This window comes from Salmo trutta, chromosome 24 (genome assembly GCF_901001165.1).
Source record: "Salmo trutta chromosome 24, fSalTru1.1, whole genome shotgun sequence".
Classification (NCBI taxonomy): domain Eukaryota; kingdom Metazoa; phylum Chordata; class Actinopteri; order Salmoniformes; family Salmonidae; genus Salmo; species Salmo trutta.
This window is the reverse complement of record NC_042980.1, coordinates 22,834,505-22,845,867: the sequence shown is the minus strand read 5'-3', so window position 1 is coordinate 22,845,867 and position 11,363 is coordinate 22,834,505. Positions and strand designations below refer to the sequence as shown.

Here is an 11,363-nt window from a genome sequence, read left to right as displayed (position 1 = left end):
GAATTCAGGGAACTCAGTAAGGAACACTGCATATGGCCCAGGAGGCCTGTAAACAGTAGCTATAAAAAGTGATTGAGTAGGCTGCATAGATTTCATGACTAGAAGCTCAAAAGACGAAAACGTCATTGTTTTTTTTTTTGTAAATTGAAATTTGCTATCGTAAATGTTAGCCTCCGCCTTTGCCGGATGCACGGGGGGTATGGTCACTAGTGTAACCAGGGGGTGAGGCCTCATTTAACACAGTAAATTCATCAGGCTTAAGCCATGTTTCAGTCAGGCCAATCACATCAAGATTATGATCAGTGATTAGTTCATTGACTATAACTGCCTTGGAAGTGAGGGATCTAACATTAAGTAACCCAATTTTGAGATGTGAAGTATCACAATCTCTTTCAATAATGGCAGGAATGGAGGAGGTCTTTATACTAGTAAGATTACTGAAGCGAACACCGCCATTTTTAATTTTGCCCAACCTAGATCGAGGCACAGACACGGTCTCAATGGGGAAAGCTGAGCTGACTACGCTAACTGTGCTAGTGGCAGACTCCACTAAGCTGGCAGGCTGGCTAACAGCCTGTTGCCTGGCCTGCACCCTATTTCATTGTGGAGCTAGAGGAGTTAGAGCCCTGTCTATGTTCGTAGATAAGATGAGAGCACCCCTCCAGCTAGGATGGAGTCCGTCACTCCTCAGCAGGCCAGGCTTGGTCCTGTTTGTGGGTGAATCCCAGAAAGAGGGCCAGTTATCTACAAATTCCATCTTTTGGGAGGGGCAGAACACAGTTTTCATCCAGCGATTGAGTTGTGAGACTCTGCTGTAGAGCTCATCACTCCCCCTAACTGGGAGGGGGCCAGAGACAATTAATCGATGCCGACACATCTTTCTAGCTGATTTACACGCTGAAGCTATGTTGCGCTTGGTGACCTCTGACTGTTTCATCCTAACATCGTTGGTGCCGACGTGGATAACAATATCTCTATACTCTCTACACTCTCTACACAGTTTTAGCTTTAGCCAGCACCGTCTTTAGATTAGCCTTAACGTCGGTAGCCCTGCCCCCTGGTAAACAGTGTATGATCGCTGGATGATTAGTTTTAAGTCTAATACTGCGGGTAATGGAGTTGCCAATGACTAGGGTTTTCAATTTGTCAGAGCTAATGGTGGGAGCCGTCGGCGTCTCAGACCCCACAACGGGAGGAGCAGAGACCAGAGAAGTCTCGGCCTCCGACTCCGACTCGCTTAATGGGGAGAACCGGTTGAAAGTTTCTGTCGGCTGAATAAGCGACACCGGTTGAGCATTCCTACAGCGTTTCCCTCCAGAAGCCATGAGAAAGATGTCCGGCTGCGGGGACCGTGCGAGGGGGTTTATACTAACGTTACTATCTGTACTTGCTGGTGGCACAGACGCTGTTTCATCCTTTCCTACACTGAAATGACCCTTGCCTAACGATTGCGTCTGAAGCTGGGCTTGCAGCACAGCTATCCTAGGCTTAAGGCGATCGTTCTCCTGTATATTATGAGTACAACGACTGCAATTAGAAGGCATCATGTTAATGTTACTTAGCTTCGGCTGTTTGAAGTCCTGACGAACCATGTCCAGATAAAACCTCCGGGGTAGGAAAGTTGAAGGAAAAAAAAAAAAAAAAAAAAAGTGAGGGGAAAAAGTAAAAATATACGGTAATGAAAAAGTAAAAACCGTCAGGTAGCAAAGTAAAAACGGCAACAAAAACGCACAGCAGCGTAAACAAGTCTGCAAGTTGTGACCGGAAACAGGAAATACTTTGAAAACAGCTACTCGAGCATTTATTTTATATAAATGTCATCATACTTTACTATTTTTATTCACAAATGCGAGTGAAATGCTTGCACTGTGAAGCCCTGACCACCCCCAATTGGGCTGTTGAAATCAACATCTTACCACCAAATACCAAAATCTACCTACATTTGGCAGGTGTTCATTTTATGCCTTGGCTATGGGACTTTAGGAGGTGCTATACAGGTACATAGGGTCTAACACTGTCAAACAGTCATTGACTCTCTAGTCATTCTCCTCTCTGCAATTATATAGAGGACCAACCACCTTGTAAAACGTATCTGCTTTACAAGCAAGACAATTCAATTGAGTTATTGTCCCTTAAACAAACAGGTGTTGACGTTCGTTCACTCTGCTCCTTACTATAGGACTGGCTATTGTCCCGAGGGCTCTTCACAAGTTGTGGGCTTCTCACTCCCTTCTAGGAAAGACTCCTCCTCAGTCTCCTCTTCCTCAGAGGAGAAATCTTAAATCGGACTCTGCTCCTTAGATTGCTAGATCGAATCCCGGAGCAGACAAGGTAAAAAAACTGTCATTCTGGCTTACTGGTGCTCTTCAATGCCGTCCCTAGGAGGGGTGCGTCACTTGAGTGGGTTGAGTCGCTGACGTGGTCTTCCTGTCTGGGTTGGCACCCCCCTTGGGTTGTGCCGTGGCGGAGATCTTTGTGGGCTATACTCGGCCTTGTCTCAGGATGGTAAGTTGGTGGTTGAAGTTATCCCTCTAGTGGTGTGGCGGCTGTGCTTTGGCAGTGGGTGGGGTTATATCCTGCCTGTTTGGCCCTGTCCGGGGGTATCATCGGATGGGGCCACAGTGTCTCCTGACCCCTCCTGTCTCAGCCTCCAGTATTTATGCTGCAGTAGTTTATGTGTCGGGGGGGGGGGTGGCTAGGGTCAGTCTGCTATATCTGGAGTATTTCTCCTGTCTTATCCAGTGTGAACTCTCTCTAATTCTCTCTTTCTCTCGGAGGACCTGAGCCCTAGGACCATGCCTCAGGACTACCTGGCAGGAGCGGTAGAGATACTCTCAATGATCGGCTATGAAAAGCCAACTGACATTTACTCCTGAGGTGCCGACTTGTTGCACCCTCGACAACTACTGTGTTTATTATTTGACCCTGCTGGTCATCTATGAACATTTGAACATCTTGGCCATGTTCTGTTATAATCTCCACCCGGCACAGCCAGAAGAGGAAAGGCCACCCCTCATAGCCTGGTTCCTCTCTAGGTTTCTTCCTTGGTTTCGGCCTTTCTAGGGAGTTTTTCCTAGCCACCGTGCTTCTACACCTGCATTGCTTGCTGTTTGGGGGTTTTAGGCTGGGTTTCTGTACAGCTCTTTGATATATCAGCTGATGTAAGAAGGGCTATATAAATACATTTTATTTGATTAGTTAACCCACTGTTCCCCAGGTGCCGAAGATGTGCATGTCGATTAAGGCAGCCCCCCCGCACCTCTCTGATTCAGAGGGGTTGGGTTTAATGCGGAAGACACATTTCAGTTGAATGCATTCAGTTGTACAACTGACTAGGTATTCCCCTTTCCATTTGCCTATAGACTTTTTTGGGGCGGGGGTATTCTTGATGATTTCGCCATCGCTGTCATCATCGTTGATCTTCATGGACCTCATCCTGTCCAGAACTGAGGGGGTGCACACTGGAGTCACGTCTTGAGGAGAAAGACATTAACACAGAGAATCTTACAACACAGAGAAACAACGTTTTCCATTTCGGAGCTATGGGGCTCTATTAGCATCGCCAATGATTTTCTTCCATGGATAGGAACATGTTAATTCTTACCGAGTGCAAGAATCCTTTACTTGTTAGATGTTGCGAAGTGAATGTGGGCACATGGGTTTAATCACCTTGCTATACAGAGCAGGCAATAAGCTTAACGTACCACAATACTGTCGGCACAGTTATCTTACCTCAGACAACTGGCACATCGAAGGTAATTTTCAGACAGTGCCTAAATCAAAGCTATATGCATCAAAAATGCAATCTTGCACTTTGATGTAGTCATTCACAAAAGTGTTGCCTAGTTCAGATTAATTGTCCTTACTTCATTACAAGCGGATGCATTCACAGTGTAATCTAACTTTTTCTTCTTCCTTCAAAAAGAGAGTTTACAATTAGGCTACAAGAAAATAATGCTACTTAAAATTGTTTAAAAAGTCAGGAATATTAAAAAATATATATATATCTTTAGAACCGATGAGTCAAATGCAACACTTACAAACCCTGGGAAGTCGTAGTTGATTCCCTTCTCTGCAAGCCTTTTGCGGAGCTTGGCCTCTTTATGTAGGAGTCGTCCAGTCATCTCCTTGACCCCCTCTGGTGTGTCTCGTTGTAGCGAGCCACAGCAGGCTGCCTGGGCTTCTTAAACGCTCTCTGTGATCCCATAAACCGCTTCTCATGCACCTCAGTAGGAACCAGATGACCTGGAGAATGCAATAGAACTTTATTATCCCAGCTCTGGTGAAACTGAAATGGGTCTGCTGCTCTCCTCCCTCTCCTCCCATGTCTTGTAGCTCTGGTGAAACTGAAATGGGTCTGCTGCTCTCCTCCCTCTCCTCCCATGTCTTGTAGTGTGCGTGCTCTGCACGCACACTACAAGACATCAAGAGCTAGGGCAAATGTTAAACCTGAACATATGATTCATAATTGTACATAATTGTTACCCGGAGGAAAATGGGGTAGGGTCCTGCTTTTTTCAATTTCAGTCAGGGGGAGGGTTTAGTATTTTTTTTAGTCCAGGGGAGGGTCATGTAGTTTGTAATCGATGAAATATCATACCTCATCCCTGATTCCCTGCTGGGCACGCTATACCAGGTGCGCAGAGTGTGGCCTCAAAATTATCCATAGCCTAAACTATAGGCCTAGGGGAGAAGCACAGGGCAAAGTCATATTTCTAAGAAAATGTACTTCCTTCTAGTTTTTGTGCTGCTGGAATGATGTATATAAAACTAGGCCACACTGCATTACACACTGCAATGGATAGGCATTCTCTATCATGAGCCCGGCCTGTACTGCTCTTGCTGATGTAAACCCTTTTGTGCTGCCTAACCATTGACTGCTGTGTAATGTGGCACTTCAGAATGCGAGTCAAAGGCTTCTTCCAATTTAAAAAAAAAGTATATATTTTACTGAAGGGAGGGCCATCCACTTTTATTTCAGAGCGGTAAGATTTTCTCCTGGTATTCCTCATTATTAATTGTAAGTACAGTCTTTAACTTACATTTGATCAGTGTCTCGCCCATCAGGTAGTTGTTCATGGTCTCAGCAACGATTTGGTGACAATCAGTCGAACTCCACCTGTCTGTGAGAGGAGAATGTTGTTATGTAAGGGTAAAACGCTGACGTTCTGTACATTACCTTTGAAATAATGGACGAAACAGCGTGACGAGGCGGAGCCCACGCGAACCCAGTCAACTGTTCTTTATGTTCCGTTGCCATGCTCTTATCCCTTGCTTGCTAGCCAGACAGCCAACTACCTACGGCTAACACAGTCACGACCTCTGTAGCCAGATTGACAGCAAAGCAACTGCATTTGCGTTTGTTTAAACTGTTTTCTACTGACATTAATTTGGATACATCCATAACAATGTGCTGATGATGCCCGATTTTGCCTGGCTGGCAAAGCTAGGAAAGTTCGCCTTCTCGTCAGGACACTTGAACTTTTCATTATTACTTGCATTGCATATCAAACACAAGGCTATAAGCTAGCTAAATAGTTTGTTGTTAGCAAACCTGACAATATAACAACCAAATAAAAATATCAGTTGCTGAAAACAGGAGGATTTGACAGCATAGCACCACTTGTGACCTGACTGCAACATTGAAGGACCGGAGAAATGTATGTTCATCACTCACCACGTTAGATCATCAGAAGATGGTGCAACAATAGTCTCTTCAAAAACAAATCAGTGAGACTAGAAAAGGCCAATATAAGCCCCTCTCTATCAGTTTTGCTGATTGTCCCTCTACATAGCAAAGCTGTTGCTATGCCAGCCACCATTCACCACCTGAGACACGAGCACTGCAGAAAATCTAGCTAGGAAAATCAGCAGCAAGCTAGCTCATTCTCCAACAGAAAGGTGCAGTATTGACACATTTATTAATTGACTAATCAAACTCCTGTTGAAAATATGACTTTAGTTAATTCACTAATAATAAGGCTCGTGTCGATGTGCCCAGACATGTATGCAATATGCAAGCTCGCTATGAAGATAAAAGTTTACACTAACGGGTCATATAGCTAAATAATTGTGATGTTAGCTAGCTAGCTAAATTAGCTACTATGCTGGCTAGATAAGCAAGGTTCTAAGATATCAGATAATAGCGCTAATAACCAACATAGCTAGCTAACATCAGCTGGTTATGATTTTGAACATGCACCATTTTCAGCAACGAGTCATCTGACTTGCTATTTACTGGTGTGCTGATCTGACAAGCGTATCCGTAAATGTACAGTTGATAGACGGATTAGATGATTGTTGTAATAGGGAAAGAAGGAAGTGTTTTAAAATGCCTAAATAAGAGGTTGCCAATATGTTTAGCTACCTTCTAACTTCTCAAACTATGGACAAATGAGTCATTCAGACAGAACATGTATCGTCCTTTCACATTTTTTCCGACTCTCGCTCTCCTTGTTAGATATTATGCACATTTATGGCTTGGTAACAAACGTCATCGCCATTGAGCTAGTTCTCATCGTAGCAGCAGCAAGTGAAATTAGCGATGAGGGAGATGTGAAAGGGAGCGGAGTTAAAGCCTCGCTCTAGCCAATCGTAGCAGTAGGATCAAGTTACAACCCACCCATTTCTTGACAGATAGTGCCTATAAGATGTCCTTCCATACAGGCGTGACATGCTGGAGTGATGCTTATTTGCAAGTGTTGTTCATCAGTAGACTCCATAGACTCCACTGATCAGCCAAAACAAGATCAATGACTCAATAAATGCACACATTCCTATTGAATATGCATGCACCTGTATTGTGAGTACCCCTATGCCATCTTAATTTACCCAGTTTATTAAGAGATTTACCATTCAAATAAAATTATTACCATTATGTAATGTAGTTTGTTTTTACCAGTCACATTTGTTTGATTTTAAAACGGATGCATTAATGCATACATGGCTGTCTGGGAAATTTGGTCAATTTTTCCAATTTAATGATATTAACTATTGTCCATCGGCCTCCTCTTTGATCGCCAAAAATCATCACCAGCCTTAAAAAAAAATCCATTGGTCGTTCTGTAATCAGGACATCCAACTGTCCCGATATCTGGTTTAATGCCCATTCTAAAATTCCCTTCTAGCCAATCAGAAACGAGTATTCAACAACGCTGTGGTATAATTTAGCCTGTATCACCTCCCAATATGAACTCTAACAATGGTATCTAAATCTGATTGGAAACAGCCATGCACCATGAGTCAAGGGCTGTAATGTGGGGACAAGTGTTTAATCACACTGCTATACAAAGCAGGCAATAAGCTTAGCGTACCACAATACTGTCGGCACAGTTATCTCACCACAGACAACTGTTACATCTGAGGTAATTTTCAGACAGTGCCATTCTTCACATCTGTGCATCACACAACACATTCCACACTTACATTTTCAAGATAATGGATCCCAAGTTTTTTTTTTACCGTTTTACTCCTGGTCAGTTGTAACCTGACGACTTTTCCAAACTGTTCAATGTAGGATTTGAGCTCAGGCTCAAACAACTCAGTGGGAAGATGGCCAACATAAAACACCCTCGGACTTATTTGTTGTCCCTGTAAAGAAAGAGGAAAATGTGGGTAAGACAGAACATTATATAAAATGTAGTTCGCTAGCCAGCAGATCTCACTTGCTTACAGCTGCACTAGGGCGGAACCAGCATGAGATATGGCTCAGAAAACGTACCTCAATCCAGGGATGAGAAATTCGTTGTACTCCGAATTGTCCCATTATCATTAACATTAACTGTTACACCGAATAAATTAAACAACTGCTAGTTTAAATATACTGCCCTTTTCATACAATACATTTTATAGTTTATCCAACCACATTGTTTCCACAAGGGATGTGCCATAGCCACATTAGCCTGCTAGCTAGCTAACTAGCCTCACTAGCTAGCTAACAGTAGCTAAGGCCTGGTAGCTAGATAACATCACCCAAAGTTCACTCTCTGGGCAGGGGTCGCATAAAACTACTCACATACTTCAATTAATTTGTATGGGTTACTATCAGACAAGTCCTGTGACACTTGTCGGGGTTGTAGAGCAAAACATATTAGTTTATAGCGCAAACGGTTCAGACAGAAGTTGGTACATAGGCGGTACCGCAGATGCGTTAGGCTGAGATATGTGGATGCAGTGGATTGAGACGCAGCCCATGCAAAAAAAACATTTAAATTGACGGATTTTGAGGGGGATTTTTTAAATCATGTTAATTCATCAATTTATGCTGCAGTAGTTTATGTGCCGGGGGGCTAGGGTCAGTCTGTTACATCTGGAGTATTCTCTTGTCTTATCCGGTGTCCTGTGTGAATTTAAATATGCTCTCTCTTATTCTCTCTTTCTTTCTTTCTCTCGGAGGACCTGAGCCCTAGGACCATGCCTCGGGACTACCTGGCATGATGACTCCTTGCTGTCCCCAGTCCACCTGGCCATGCTGCTGCTCCAGTTTCAACTGTTCTGCCTGCGGCTACGGAACCCTGACCTGTTCACCGGACGTGCTTGTTGCACCCTCGACAACTACAATGATTATTATTATTTGACCATGCTGGTCATTTATGAACATTTTAACATCTTGACCATGTTCTGTTATAATATCCACCCGGCACAGCCAGAAGAGGACTGGCCACCCCTCATAGCCTGGTTCCTCTCTAGGTTTCTTCCTAGGGAGTTTTTCCTAGCCACCGTGCTTCTTTCACATACATTGCTTGCTGTTTGGGGTTTTAGGCTGGGTCTCTGTACAGCACTTTGAGATTTCAGCTGATATACAAAGGGCTATATAAATAAATTTGATTTGATCAATAGACTTAAGGATGAATATTCTTAGGTTGCATCTCCGTCGCGTCATTGTTAAGAACGCTCTCAAGCCACCCTTTACCGGAGAGCCATAGTGGTGCCGTAAAGTGGTGATAGCCTCTGTCCAGAATGACTGGGTTTAACTACTGTTTAGTCTAAATTACACTATGCTAACATTAGCTAGCTAAAATCCAGTAGAAAGCCCTCAATCTTAGCAAGCTAGCTAATGTTATACTGCATCTAAAGTCAATCTAGCGACATCAAAATGATGACAAAAGGTTTTCCTACTAGTTATTTGCATCCCTTTTAATGTCATTGTATTTCCAAGGCACTGTAATGCACTTTTGATGAAATCTTCATCAGCGCTCATTGACAATGCATTGAGTAGAACGCTCAGTCGAGGATGTATAAAACGAACGTTCAAAACAATACTGTAACGAAACATGCAAACCATGAATACACATGAATGCTATCCGATCCTAGTGCAGTTGGAAGCATGCGGGTCAGATCTGCTAGCTAGTAGTTAGCAAACTAACTAAATACTAACATTTAAGTTGGATAAATGCTGTCACTGAAATGTTGGGTAACCTAACGTAGCAGGCATGAAAAGACGTATGAGCGGAGTCTCCACAACCGTTTTTATGGGAAACGGAAGTTAGGTTGAAAATACTGTATCCCTGAAACATCTGCATTCTGGAGACCCCACGGAGCGTGAACCAAAGACAGCACAGTGTGAAGATGGGCTAAAACTGCTTCTCCTATAAAATGCCTGATCACGCGTGTAGACGATGTCATGGCGACATTGGCTAGCTAAGCAAATGTGCAGAAACACGTAATTGGGTCTAATAGTCGCCTCACGCCGAACTACTTCAACTCCAAGGCACTACTTATATAAAGTTGTTTTTGAGGAAAACTAAAATGTGTCAGTGTCACTTTCACGAGGTTTGTGTAATAACATGTTCAACTACTTCAGACATTGTCTCGAATTTAGGTTGTGCCTTTAGATTAAGAAAAGGAACAGCTAATGAAGAATGTTATACTTCTCTCATTGACATCTCAAACCCCATACACCGGCCAGGAAGGCCAAAAAGATCAGCAAGGACAATAACCACCCGAGCCACTGCCTGTTCACCCCGCTATCATCCAGAAGGCGAGGTCAGTACAGGTGCATCAAACCTGGGACTGAGAGACAAAAACAACCTCTACCTCAAGGCCATCAGACTGTTAAATAGCCATCACTAGCACATTAGAGGCTGCTGACCTATAGACAGACTTGAAATCACTGACCACTTTAATAATGGAACACTAGTCACTTTAATGTTAACATATTTTGCATTACTCATCTCATATGTATATACAGTATCTAAGTCTATGTAGCGTGGTTCGTTCTGCGTTGTGTACTTTTAATCAGGACACTGCCACAACTGGAATTATGATGGTTGAATCATGTTTATTGGTCCTGCACACGAAGAGACAACACACAATAGGTTAGCCCTCGGTGCAGTCACAGCTCTCGGGCACCTTGCTAGCTGAAGGTCCGGCAAAAGAGAACGATAAAAGGGTCCGTAAGTACGGATAACCCGCGATGGACCAAACCAAAATATACAAACTTTTACAATTAGGTGTATTTACAATATAGATATAAAAAAAATGTTTGTACACTGAAAAATAACATTAACTATGCTGCTGTAATTAAATAAAGAAAACACATTGAATTATTATTATTGTTATTAACTTATTAACATCCCCTCTTGACCTGGCCTACTTGAACTGTCCTTGCGTGCAACTTGGTGCATAATCTAGGGGAACAACATCACTCTACTACATCTACGCCGCTCTGACATTGCTCATCCAAATATTTATATTTTTAATTCCATTCCTTTAGGTTTGTGTGTATTGTTGTGAAATTGTTAGATATAACTTGTTAAATATTACTGCACTGTTGGTGCTAGAAACACAAGAATTTCGCTACACCTGCAATAGCATCTGCTAAACACGTGTATGAGACCAATAACATTTGATTTGGTCTGCTTTGCAAGCGTTCCCGGAAGTCTCGCGATGTTGCGTCTCTGAGTTTAGAAACTTTGGTTTGAATTTTGGGTGATGCTAGGCGTTAGCTACTGTTAGCTAGCTTCCTAGTTAGCTACCTACCAGGCTAATGCGGCTATAGCACACCCATTGTGGAAACAATGTGGCTAGATAAACTAACACATCTATTGTCTAGAATAAAATGTATAGCTTGAGAACGTGGTCCCACGTGCATGATGTGGATTTCAGTCCAGTGCAATTTGGGAAAACCAACCTTGTTGGGTCGCTTCTTCATCTCCTGGACTTTCGTCTTGAATTCAGGCTCCTCTTTCAGGTTCAAAGCAAACAAAGCTTTAGCCAGCTTAATAGCCGCTGGTGCCTTAGTTTCTCTCATGGCACTTATTTGACTATTTTTACATAAATAAAACGAATCGCGAGACAGAAAACACGTTTTCTTCTTCCAGACGTCCTTAACACACGTGACTAGACTCAACAACTAAATGTGA

The 11,363-nt window shown here is 43.0% G+C and overlaps 1 long non-coding RNA gene and 2 other non-coding genes across 7 annotated transcripts; all 3 read right to left on the bottom strand.

The window, feature by feature from the left end:
• Positions 1–3,275: 3,275 nt before the first annotated feature.
• Positions 3,276–11,219, bottom strand: LOC115160955 (uncharacterized). Of its 5 annotated transcripts, none has more exons than XR_003869145.1 (6): positions 11,132–11,219; positions 7,462–7,590; positions 5,043–5,123; positions 4,601–4,683; positions 4,041–4,245; positions 3,276–3,915 (listed from the first exon to the last, which is right to left on the bottom strand). It is a non-coding gene; the product is annotated as an uncharacterized LOC115160955 (long non-coding RNA). The 5 variants fall into 5 exon arrangements; XR_003869146.1 differs by lacking the exon at positions 4,601–4,683 and having other exon boundaries at positions 3,276–3,473; positions 3,605–3,915; XR_003869147.1 differs by lacking the exon at positions 4,601–4,683 and having other exon boundaries at positions 3,276–3,473; positions 3,867–3,915.
• Positions 3,644–3,771, bottom strand: LOC115161702 (small nucleolar RNA ACA64). The gene has a single exon (XR_003869392.1). It is a non-coding gene; the product is annotated as a small nucleolar RNA ACA64 (small nucleolar RNA).
• LOC115161703 (small nucleolar RNA ACA64) lies at positions 7,253–7,380 on the bottom strand. The gene has a single exon (XR_003869393.1). It is a non-coding gene; the product is annotated as a small nucleolar RNA ACA64 (small nucleolar RNA).
• Positions 11,220–11,363: the final 144 nt, after the last annotated feature.